Below are 12,949 nucleotides of genomic sequence, written 5' to 3'. Positions count from 1 at the left end.
TGCCGCTTGACCAAGGCAACAAGGCCAAACTGATCAAGCGAGTACAATACGCGAAAAAGGCCAAATTTCGGGGGAAGTTGATCAAGGGGAATAATCAAGCAGTTAAGGAGGGGACCACTGCATGTCAGAAGAAGGACACGCGAGGCTATGAGCTGGATGGTGCGCAACATTCTATTATCAAAGACAACGTTCTAGAAGGGGACACATGCTGAAATATGAGACGCAAGGACGGAGCTGAGTCACGATTCTGTTGCTGAAAAGCATCGTCATTCTAGAAGAAGAGCACGCAGCAATCAATGAGTTGCTCACTCTCATCATGAGTGAATATTCCCTGCCAAGATCGTTATCCAGCTGGAGGTTGCGCCGAGCCTATAAATAGAGGATGTGCCACCACATGAAAATCATCCGATCATTTACTTTCCGTCTTAGTTTAGCTTAGTTCTTTAGCTTAGTTCAGTTCTCTAGAATAGCTTAGCTTAGCTTAGATAAAGTAATGCTTAGTTAGAAAGGGCGATCGAAGGAGCTCTGCAGAATACTTGATATCTGTCGGTGTTTTCTTAAATTTCCCTCCGAGGATCTCCTCGGTTTTACTTGCTTTCGTATTTTCCAAAGTGTTAGCTTAGTTTAGATTTCACGTTGTACTGTTCTGAGTTCAGTTTTAATCAAAGTTGTTTCGTTTTCATCATGGTGTTTACTGTTTTTTTTCCTCAAACACCATCACGGCGAGGGGTTAAGGCGGACCCCCAACCTGTATATATCAAAAATCACCAAAAGAACATACATCATCCAAGCCCAAAAGTGACTCGGTCCGCACGAGAGATACAAATCACAAGAGCTAACAAAGCTACTATGGTATCCCCACAGACCGGGTACTAACCATCTAAGTAACGAGCTTTTGTAGTTAAATTTTCTTTCCTGTCTGAAATTCACTTGACCCAGTAGTTAAATTTCCCTTGAGCAAGTAGTTAGTTACTTTTCTGTCTAAGTTAAAATCAGTAGTTAAAAACTTTCAAAGTTAAAGCGTGGCAGCAGCCAACCCCCCTGTTCACTACTCACACACTTGATATACTAGCTTCTCTCTGGGATCGACCCCGAACTTGCTGCTTTACTGTTAAAGTAGTGCAAAATTGGGAGTTATAAATTACTTTGGTAGGAATCAAGTGAGAGCGAGATTGCATTGATCAAGTGGCAACGACATTTGCTAACTTATCCAACCGGTTCGGTTATCTTCCATATAACTTGATCCATTCACGCAACCTCTCATTCGAGGCCGTCCAAAATGGCTCCGTTGCCGGGGAAGCATGGTGTTATTTGATGTTTGTGCGTAGTGCGTAGGTGTACATAATCTTATTACTTTCTTTTCTCATTTGTTTTTTTCTTAATGTTGATGAGAAGGTTCCAACGCGGTGGACTCTGGACTCACCCATTTTTATACAGAGAGACTAACGCGCATTGGAGAGTCCAGGAAGCCGGCGTCGTTACCACTCGTTACAGAGCAGCACTAGCAGCAGCAGCAGTCGCTGATCAACTGACCAGCGAAGAAGAAGGAGAGCAGAACGCGCAACCCAAACCACCACCACTTGAACAAGCAGAAGCAGAGATGGCCCTCGTCGACAACGACTCTGGAATCGGTTCTCTGCACGCTCATGATGAGAAGGAGCCCACACATGCCATTGCTGCTACTCCTAGGATACGGACCATTGCGATCAAGTTAGGAGTGCTGGCCGTTTTATCCCACTTTTACGGCCTTTCAATGGAATGTCTGTACGCCTTTCTGGAGGAATTTTGCCGATACTGTGATATCATAGTAGATGGTAACGAGCTTATGTAGTAACGAGGATTATAGGCTGAAGGCCATCCCTTTCGTTTTGAAGGGCGAAGCTGGAGTATGGCTGTCGAGACTGCCAGAAGGGTCCATCAAAACATGGGCCGAGTTCCGAATGATCTTCCTAAATCATTTCTTCCCCGCGTAAAAAACGAGTGCCCTCAAGCGGGAGATCACGGAAGCCAGACAGGAGTACGATGAGCCCCTCGGCCAATACTGGGATAGATTCCAAGGGTTGTTTCAAGCATGCCCCAACCACAAGCTGGGGGAGAGGGAGATCTACTCAATCTTCTATAGTGGGCTGACAGTCGACAGCAAGAACGACCTAAACCTCGCAGCTCAAGGGGATTTCTCGAAAACCCCATTTAGCCAAGCCAAAAATATACTGGAGAGGCTGATCGAGGCTGATCGAGGCTAAGCGATCGTATGAGACATCTCGAGGGCAGTATAGAAGAGGGGCAGTGCACGTAGCAGAGGCGCAATGATGAAAAATTAGAGGCTCGATTTGAGCAAATGGAGAAGAAGCTGCTTGAGGCAGTGGAGAAAGCCAGACAGCCTCCACCACCTACACCGAAGAGATGCAGTATGTGCCGCCACCGCCTCCGCCTGAAGAGCATCATTATTACTAATGCGAGTTTCCCCCTAAGGCGGAGCCGCAAGCCCAAGTGAATGCCGTCGGCCACTGGAATGCGAATGGCAACTGGATCCAGGGTAAACAGAGAGATGCTCCATGGAGAGACCACCCTAACTTCAGATTGAGTGATCCAAATCAAAGCCAACCAGCGCAACAGTACTTACAACTCACCGAAGGGCAGCCCGACTGGCCTGCTCGGATCCAAGATAGACCAAACACTGGAGGGAACAGAATGCAGGGAAGTCAGGCAGGTTGGTCAAATGGACCTCAAGGGAACTGGTCCAGTGGAGGACAGTCCAACTGGTCAAGCCAACAACAGGAGGGAAATTGGGGATACCAACACCATGGCCCTCAGCCAAGCAGCCAGGGAAGACAGCCAAATAATCAACAGGTGAATCATGTCCCACCGTACCAAAGAGGAAACCAGTATTTCCATGGGAGCCAACAGAATCATTTCCCCCAAAACCAGTCAGAGCAGTATGGACCTTCCAACTACCATCAACAAAGCTATAGAGGAGGTCGTTTTAATCAGAGATATAGCAAACAGGAAAATGAAGGTCCAGGAGATATGATGATCTCACATCAGCCCCATGATGCAATGCGAGAAATACAAGAAGCCCAGAAGGAACAGAGGGCTGCACTAGATATGCTCACAAAGCAGTTATCTCAGGTCGCCATGTCACTGGGCGAACTAAGGGAAAATTCCGGCTACAGTGCAGCCACCTGCGGGGCGAGAGAATGTCAATGCAGTCTCTCTGAAATCAGAAGAAGTTTATCAAATCCCATCTGCGAGTTCTCTAGCACCCGAAGACGAACCCAGTCATAAAGAAAGCTTTGAGTCAAGCACCCTTGATCAAGTCACAAAAGAAGGAGAGTTTAGTACCCTTGAACAAGTCACTGAGAAGGGAAGGATGGTCGAAGCAGAAAATGTAGCCGTGGCGATCCAACCAAGTGATCTTCCTCCCACGAAGACTGACCCAGGGGTATTCACGCTCCTAATTTCCATCAGAGACGTGCAAATGGAACACGCAATTTGCGACCTAGGAGCTTCCATCAATATTATGTCGTATTCTATATACGAAAAGCTGGGAGAAGCTAAGCTTGTCAAAACCGGCATGGTGATACAACTAGCGGACGGGTCTTGCATTCACCCAGAAGGAATTCTGGAAGATGAAATCGTCAAGGTTAACAAATTCAAGTACCCCGTTGACTTCTTCGTCATGAAGATGACAGAGCCAGGAGCAGAGGAATCTACCGGAGTTCTTTTGGGAAGGTCATTCCTATCCACAGCTAGCACAGTCATCGACGTCCGCCATGGGACGATGAAGTTGGGTTTTAATGGAGAACAACTTACATTCGATATTGATAAAGTGTGAGGAAGCCACAGGACGATGAGAGCATACAATCAGTAGACGCTATCAGTCCTTGGGAACGAAAGATCAAGAAAAGGAACCCTTCAAAGAACCACCCTCTGGTTCCACTGAAGATAAACAGCTTAAGAGTGAAGCAGCTGAATGGTTCGAGGCAACGATGACTGGGGAAATGGATGATCAAGCCATCGAAAGGGAAATTATGGATTTCTATAAACCTCCACGACCAGCTGAGTCAGAAGAGATCACTCAACCGGAAGGGGTCGAAGAACCACCTGACCAAGCCGCCCCGTTGAAAGGAATGCTGAAGGAAAATCCCTCGCCAACAAGGCAACTATTGCCTTTACCTACATCACCAGTTACCCTCAAAAGCCTGTCCAACCAGGCGTACCAAGAACCAGTCAAACCAAGTCTGCAAGGACAGAGAGGACAGTTGATGGAAGAACATAGACTGGGTCAGAAGGTGGTCAAGTGGAAGACAGCAGAGGTTAACCCAGATCTCTGCATGCATCCCGCCATGATAGAAGAAGGAGTGACATTCCACCTTGATCGACAAGGCAGACTTGACACCGCTTTAAGAAAGGAAGAGCTCATAGCGGAACAGGAAGAGCTACTCTTCCAGTGTCAACTTAAACTGATACCCAGAAGGTGGAATTCAAAATGGGCAGACCCTCGTACCACCATGGCAATATACACATAGGAGGTAGACGCACACCAGGGAGACCCCCCCCCAATTCGTTCTCCTTCGTGGTGGAGAGTAATAGGGTTGATCCCTACAGAGACAAGACCAAAGCGGGTATAGTGGAAGAAATTCTACTGACCGTGCCCAAACTTATCTAGTAAACAGGTATAGGGAGCGACTGTGTATTCTTGGGTAGTCTACTTGACCAAGCAACAGTAATCTAATCTTCGGTCCGATCAAGTGACATCCTAAGGGCACCAGTCATTCCCTTGATAGTGTAGTGTAAATATTTTATGTGTTGTTCTTTTTAGAAAATTAAAAGTCGGAAGTGGAGGCAAGAAACTGATCAAATGGAATTATGAAAGTTCTCATCTGGGTTTAATTGTCCACTTGATCAGTACAATGTGAGTTAACCAGTGGCCACAGTAAGTTAATTGATCAGGGACAGGGGATGATAGGACACATGCAGTCATTGGAGAGGTGTTAGGCGACGCCAATTGTCGCAATGAAGGGACGTTCTAGGGAAAAGAAGGAAGCGTATCACGGAAGCTAGGCCAGCTGACACTCTGAAAAGGCGCACCTGTACGTGAAGAGTCGCAGAGTACGTGAACAGTCACAAGGATCTCAACTGTCAGAGATCCCAACAGTCGCGATATCGGTCTCTCTCAGAGGAAACCCGAATTCGATCAGCAGGCCGTCTGGAAGGCCATATGCGGTGGACGCGCCCCAACTTTCAGAGCCTCTGAATCCAGAGGACATCTTATTGCTGATCCTACCTCCGCCTAGCCCAGGTCTACCTGGCCTGTAATCTCCTCGGACAAACCAATACGTTGGCGATCCTCACTCTGGCCGAGCTCTACTTTATGTGGAGCATGAGAGATCAGAGGGAAGTCCAACTTGGGTTCTGGCTGGCCTATTCCATGAACCAAATTGCTACCCGTGCTGCCCGCCATTTAAACGTCTGCCACCTCCTCGGGGCTTATCTAAGGAGAAACTGGACCGTGAAGAATGTCGGACGCCCCATCCTTTGCCCTAGTCCTGAATTGTTTGACCTTGATTTCTTTGTTAGAATTCAGGTCCTAGAGAAGACGCAAGGAGGGAATTTCCAGTTTTACGCAGCAGGTAGGCGGGAACAACAAATAAGCTAGCCCAATAGGAGAACAAGGCCAGAAGAGACCTCAGAAACCCTTGCCGAAGAAGAAAATGAGGATACACATCAGACGCCCACTCCAAGGATGGAGCGAGAGGAGGCTGCAAGTGCTGACGAAGAGTGGAAGCTCCGAATGGAGCAGACGCTGATGCAGCTGGCGGAGAATTCAAATACTCAACTAGTTCTGTTGGCCAGGTTGTTGGGAACCACCCACGACCAAACCCCTGCCAGGCAACCACCACCTCCCTCTACAAGCTCTCCTCCGACTCGGTACCCGTCGTCCTCCAGGCCACCCTCAGCATCTCCCAGTCAACCCCCTATGAAACATTGAGTAAACCCCCCCCCCCCCAAATCTCAGCTCATTTCAAGTTCCATAACATTTTTAATTTTTATTTGTTTATGGTATGTATAACTGATACTCCACTCCACATCACACTTAGAACTGTGTTGGGTCTAAGTGTGACAAGTATGCATGCATGTTTTGTTTTCCTTGTTGTTTGCCTATATTTGATTTGTTTTTGTTGTTTCTCTATATTTATTGGCATGTTTGATTGTTGACACTATCTCACACTTAGCCCAGTGTCTGGTCTAAGTGTGAGAAGTTTCCTTGGTTGTTGTTGTGCCGTTGCCTATACCTAACACTTTTTCCATTGCATCCAGTCCCTCGAGGACGAGTTCATATGCAGTGGGAGGGGGGAGGGTTAGTTACAGTAAAATCATACATGTCAAAATTTTTCAAAAATACAAAATATCAGTTAGTATTAAATAGGCAATATGCATGAAATTGGATAAGTGGAAGACTTGATTACTTTTTGGAAGAGTAAGAAAAATGACTCTGTATGCTTACATGTAGAAACTTGATTGCAAAAAACTTGATCAGTTTGAACGACGTAAGTATGATGGAAACGCTCAATTTTTAACTTATTGTGAAGCCTCTCTATATGTGAGTTATAAGCCAAAGTAGAACACTTTCTACTATTTTTACAAAAGAAAATATTTTTACGAGAGGCTGAATTTTTTATATTTAGATGAAAATTGCACAAATAGTAATGACTAAAGGCATTAGGACTTAACCCATTGAGCCGTTTCTTCTTTCGCTCCACGAACCCGCCTCGTCAAGCAAGGCACCCCTTAGTTAGCCAAGTTGAGCCCATACACTTTTACCCTTTCTTTGATAACCAAGACCTACATCCATATACTTTTTATAAACACGTGAGGAAAAGGGGTCAGAGAGATGAGTCAATTTCAAAGGAAAAGGGGGATACCAATAAAAAGTCAAAATAAAAGGGTAGCCGGGTTGAGCGAGTTAGTCAATCAGGTTGATCAAGTCAGAAATCGTCATTAAAAAAATGTTGTTATTGAGAAAAGTTTGAGAAAAGAGGGCAGGAAAAATTTGTAACCTGACCCAGCAAGTCAGAAGTTAGAAAATAAAGCCAAAAAATTCAAGGCTAGAAGTCGCCACTTGACCACGTAAGATATCTAGTGGCGAAATAAATAGTTCAATTCTTTGGGCTCTTGACTCGTGTGTTTTTTTCCTTTTACAGTTTATATTTTTAAAACTTAGAACCCCTAGGACCCTACCTTGATGCACCACTACCTTTAAGCCCCATTACACCCGAAACAAAGACTTTAAGGAACTATCTTGTGCAGTCCGATAATAAAATTGTGGCAATACCGAGTGAACAGTCCTAACATCTCTGGTGAGAAATAAGTGACTGAGTGAATCCAACAGTGGTTTAAATTGAGCAATCTTGACAAACTGACACCTTGATCAAGCAAACGCAAAAGAGAAGAAACATAAGCTGCTGGCAAACGGATTGACCTCGACCTCGGGTATGATTGTTGGAAATTTAGTCGGTCTAATGCATACTTGTGAATATATGTTTTTTGTTTTCCTTTTTCGTTTTCTTTTATTTTCTTGAAATGAGTAAACCATGCCTGAAATTTGTCTTATCTTTTTCTTTTCTTTTTCTTTATACTTGAGGACAAGTATGTTTTAAGTGTGAGCAGTTTGATAAGGCTCATTTCATGCATTGGTTTAAGGGTAAAATGTACTCTACTTGATCAGTTTATCGCGCAAAGCAAGTGTTAAATGTGCAGGAATGCCGCTTGACTAAGGCAACAAGGCCAAACTGATCAAGCGAGTACAATAGGCGAAAAAGGCTAGATTTCAAGGGAATTTGATCAAGGGAAATAATCAAGCAGTTAAGGAGGGGACCACTGGATGTCAGAAGAAGGACACGCGAGGCTATGAGCTGGATGGTGCGCATCATTCTGTTATCAAGGACAACGTTCTAGAAGGGGACACGTGCTGAAATATGAGACGCAAGGATGGAGCTGAGTCACGATTCTGTTGCTGAAAAGCGTGGTCATTCTAGAAGAAGAGCACGTAGCAATCAATGAGTCACTCACTCTCAGCATGAGCGAATATTCTCTGCCAATAGACGTCACCACGGTTCGGGAACCGGCGGTTCACGGTTCGGAACCGTTGGTTTCGGTTCAAGAAAAGCATGAACCTGAACCGGCCCGTCCTAGGTTCGGCGGTTCCGGTTCTTGAACCGTGAACCGGCGGTTCACGTAAACAGCCGGCTCCTATACGGTTCCGGGCTAGTTCGTCCAGTTCGGCGGTTCATGTTAAATTTTTTTTTACATTGTAATTCAAGTAAAAAATGTAAATATACTTGCATAAATAAAATTAGAATAAAGCGATGTACAAATGCAAATTTATTGATACAAATTACAACTTCAAAATTACAAATTACAACTTTAAAATTATAAATTACAACTTAAAATTTACAAATTACAACTTAAAAATTATAAATTACAAAAGACTTAAAGTCTTGATTACAATTTACAAATTACATATGCGAAACTAAGGGGAGAAAAAAGAAATAAAGGAAAAGGATTTGAGCTCAACTTAAATTTAAAATTTAAGTTGAGATGCCTACGTATCCTCAATGCTCAATTGCATTTTGGAATCAAAGTCCACGTAGTTCTAATACCTTGCTTACCTATTTGGATTGATCGGAGGAATTGGCCTATTCTTCTTCGTCGGGGAAGTAGTCTTGGTCGGGTTGTACAACTTGATTGTCCAAATCCGGTTCTTGGTCTCTAATTTCGGCGGAGCACCAATCATCAAGTAACATGGTGGCTTCCATGTTTTGCCCGGTGAGTCTACTTCTTCTGTCGTCCAAGACATTGCCTCCAACGCTAAAGGCGGACTCGACGGCGACAGTGGAAGCCGGAACCGAAAAGATCTCCTTGGCCATTGATGCAAGGATGGGAAAATCTTTCTCGTGTGGTCCCCACCAATCTAGGACGTCGATTTGTTGGGGAACGGGACCTCCTTCTTTCTCATTGAATGAAAAGTGTGAGTCAAAATATAAATCTAACTCACTTACCGAATTTTCCGTCCTTCCTCCACTGCTGAAGCCGTATAGGTCCGCCAAAGTTATGTGTTTGACGGGGGGTCTACGTCTCACTTGGTGGGTACTGTTGTACTTGGCTTCGTAATCGTGAAAGAGAGCCCGCAAGTCGAACTCAAACCTTCCTTGCAGGGTTGGGAGGTGGGGGAGGTTTATTTGGAATGTTTGGGCTAGGTTTATGTAGTTGTCGTCGTCCTCGTCATTCGATTGCATAGCTCAGAGTGGTTCAAGATCAATAGAAGCCAAATTGTTGTAATAAAATTCTAAAATTTTTAAAGTACCAACTAGTTTCCATTTTAGATCCAAAACTTTTGCAAGCAAAAAAACTGTTGGGATCTCATTGAAATACTTGAGCCATTTTTCAACCATGTAATATAAAACACACATTAATTCAAGATTATTTGCAGAATTTTTCATTACAGTTTTAAAACCAAGTGATATGTACATACAATGTTCTAAAACACGAACGGATGTGCAATAATACACACCCGATAACTCCACGGTGGCATTTCTAAAACCTTTGAATAATTTAAATAAACTCATGCTTTGATCCCAACAAGAAGAGGTTAGATATAAATCATCAACAGGGAAAGTTCTATAAAAATCAACCAAATATTATATATGCTCTAATGTAGAATGCAACATATCATATGTAGAGTTCCATCTAGTAGACACGTCTAAAGTAAAAGTTGTGTACCTTATTTTCTTCGAGTGGCGATACTTCTTCCACGCCTTGCCAATTTGAGGCTTCCAGTGGATCAAGGATACAACTGTTGTAATAGGTTGAATATGTCTTTGCCATAAAGACAAAGCATCTTGTACACATAAGTTTAAAATATGACAAATACATCGTTGGTGAAAATACATACCACTTATTACTGGGGAGCAAGCCGCAATTAAATCGGGTATACTTGCAGTGTTGGCGGTTGCGTTATCAAAACCAACTGAAAATATTTTGTTGCATAACTCATAATCATTCAAAACTTGAATAATTAAAGATGCAATTGCTTGTGCGGTGTGTGAGGAAGGAAATTGTCTAAAACCAATTAAACGTTTACTTAAAGACCAACTATTGTCTATAAAATGACATGAAATTCCCATGTAGGAATTTCTTTGAAAGAATCCGTCCACACATCAGAGCAAATATTAACTTTGTGCCCCAAGTTGGATAGAAATTTTCCAACTTCTCTTTTTTTATCAAAAAATTGCCGGTTGTTAGATCTTTGAGCAGTTGAGGGGGGAATTCTTTTTGTAGCAACATTAAAAGCGGTTTGCATAGTAACTTCATATTTTTTTTCATTAAAAAAATTAAATGGCAAATGCTTCATTGCCGCCCATCTTACCATAGCATCAGTAACATTTTTTGGATCATATTTAAATAGAGGAGTACCTGTTTGAGACGATGAGCCGGCAGGGAAGTTTATTTGGCTTTGGGACTTAGTATGCCCATATTCCACGGAGTATTTTGTCTTCAAATGGCGATGGAGAGTACCATGTCCCCCACCGGTTCCAAATGGATAGACTTTATCGCAATAGTTGCAATATACTTTGAACTCATTTGTCTCCACGGTAGTGGTCGGATCATTAGGATTTGAAATTACCACCGGGACTTCTTGTAATGTTTGGTGAAAATATCGAATTTTAACTTTGGTGGCATCTTCTTCTTTTGTTGTCCTGAAGCAGGAGGAGCATCGGCCTCCTCATCATTTTCGCCAACTTGGCTGGCGCTAGAAGGGGGGAATTGATGCGATCCATCATCGCCTTCGTCCGACGATAGATTCACATCGTATTCGAAATGCGAAGCCGAATGTGAATGCCCCCTTGTTGGTCGTCGTCGGCGAGGGCAAGTAACAAGGTCGCATTTCGATCTTCTTCCTCCTACGAAAATTATACAACTAAGTAAAAATACTAACACAAAAATAAAACACATAGACACATATATTTAAAAAATGAAATTATGAATTTAATAAAAATGAATTAACAAAAACCAAAAACATATTAGAACTTACTTGCGTTCGAAGAGCGACTCGCCTTCCCACCTCCTCCGCAACTTGTGCTCTAGTAGGGGCACGTCAACGACGAGTATCACTTTGATCTTGGGCAGTTCCCTTGCCCTGATCACCACCACGACGAGATGAAGACATGATATTTATGTGGAGAATAAAGAGTAGTGTGATTGTGTGAATATAATAACGTGAACAACGTGAATAAATTATTAGCGCAAATAAAGTAAACAACTTGAGAGAATGACTGAATGAGGATGGAGAATAGAGATATTGAGATTGAGAAGAGAAATTCTTATTAACACAAGAATGGGGTGAGTAGAAATGAAGAGGAGGGGGGTATTTATAGGGGAAAATTGTGATTAATTTTTTTTTTTTAATTCAAAATTTCAAATTTTGGAAAACCCGACGGAACCGCCGGTTTTATGTTGAAACCGCCGGTTTTATGTTGGAAACCGCCGGTTTCGTCAACGGTTTCTGAACCGGTTTCTGAAAAGGCAGGGGTAGGTCGGAGGTAGCCTGAAAAGCTATCGGGAACTGCCGCACCGGTGGTTACGATTCGTCCAAAAATGAAACCTGAACTGGCCCGGCGGAACCGGCGGTTCCGGTCATGGTTCGAACCGCCGCCGACGGTTCCGGTTCCGGGCCGGTTCGTTCGGTTTGGGGACCTCTACCTGCCAAGATCATTATCCAGCTGGAGGTCGTGCCGAGCCTATAAATAGAGGATGTGCCACCACATGAAAATCATCCGATCCTTTACTTTCCGTCTTAGTTTAGCTTAGTTCTTTAGCTTAGTTCAGTTCTCTAGAATAGCTTAGCTTAGATAAAGTAATGCTTAGTTTGAAAGGGCGATCGAAGGAGCGCTGCAAAATACTTGATATCTGTCAGGGTTTTCTTAAATTTCCCGCCGAGGATCTCCTCGGTTTTACTTGCTTTCATATTTTCCGAAGTGTTAGCTTAGTTTAGATTTCACGCTGTACTGTTCTGAGTTCAGTTTTAATTAAAATTGTTTCATTTTCATCCTGGTGTTTACTGCTTACGTAGTTAAATTTTCTTTCCTGTCTGAAATTCACTTGACCCAGTAGTTAAATTTCTCTTGAGCAAGTAGTTAGTTACTTTTTTGTCTAAGTTAAAATCAGTAGTTAAAAACTCCCAAAGTTAAAGTGTGGCAGCAGCCAACCCCCCTGTTCACTACTCACACACTTGATACACTAGCTTCTCTGTGGGATCGACCCCGAACTTGCCGCTTTACTGTTAAAGTAGTGCAAAATTGGGAGTTATAAATTACTTTGGTAGGAATCGAGTGAGAGCGAGATTGCATTGATCAAGTGGCAACGACATTTGCTAACTGATCCAATCGGTTCAGTTATCTTCCATATAACTTGATACATTCACGCAACCTCTCGTTCGAGGCCGTCCAGGTATTTTGTTACAATGAGAGAAATGGATATGATTTGTGTATAGACGATCTTCGATCATAAGTTTTTTTGGACAAACGACCAAATTTTTCGGATAATACCAGAGATTATTTGAGGATTGGTTGTAGTGGTTAAATTTGGGGATTAATTTGGTATTTTTCATTTATTTTTTTGTGCGGGATCAATCAGTTTGGTTGTTATTTTTCAGTCAACATACCTGTTTTGTTTAAGAGGTGTGGTGTATGGTTTACAAATTTTTTTCGTTAATCACTGATACAGTTTTTATTAGCACTAAAAATACCAGCAACTATACAAGGTAGATCTAGTATAGCTAAAGGTTAGTACGGGATATCGAACACGGGGAATAAATTTACATATTGTCTACCACATACAAAGCCTCAAATACTATTTGGAAAAACCTAATTTTTTGGGTTGAGTAATT

This window comes from Salvia splendens, chromosome 11 (genome assembly GCF_004379255.2).
Source record: "Salvia splendens isolate huo1 chromosome 11, SspV2, whole genome shotgun sequence".
Classification (NCBI taxonomy): domain Eukaryota; kingdom Viridiplantae; phylum Streptophyta; class Magnoliopsida; order Lamiales; family Lamiaceae; genus Salvia; species Salvia splendens.
Note: the sequence above shows the minus strand (reverse complement) of the source record.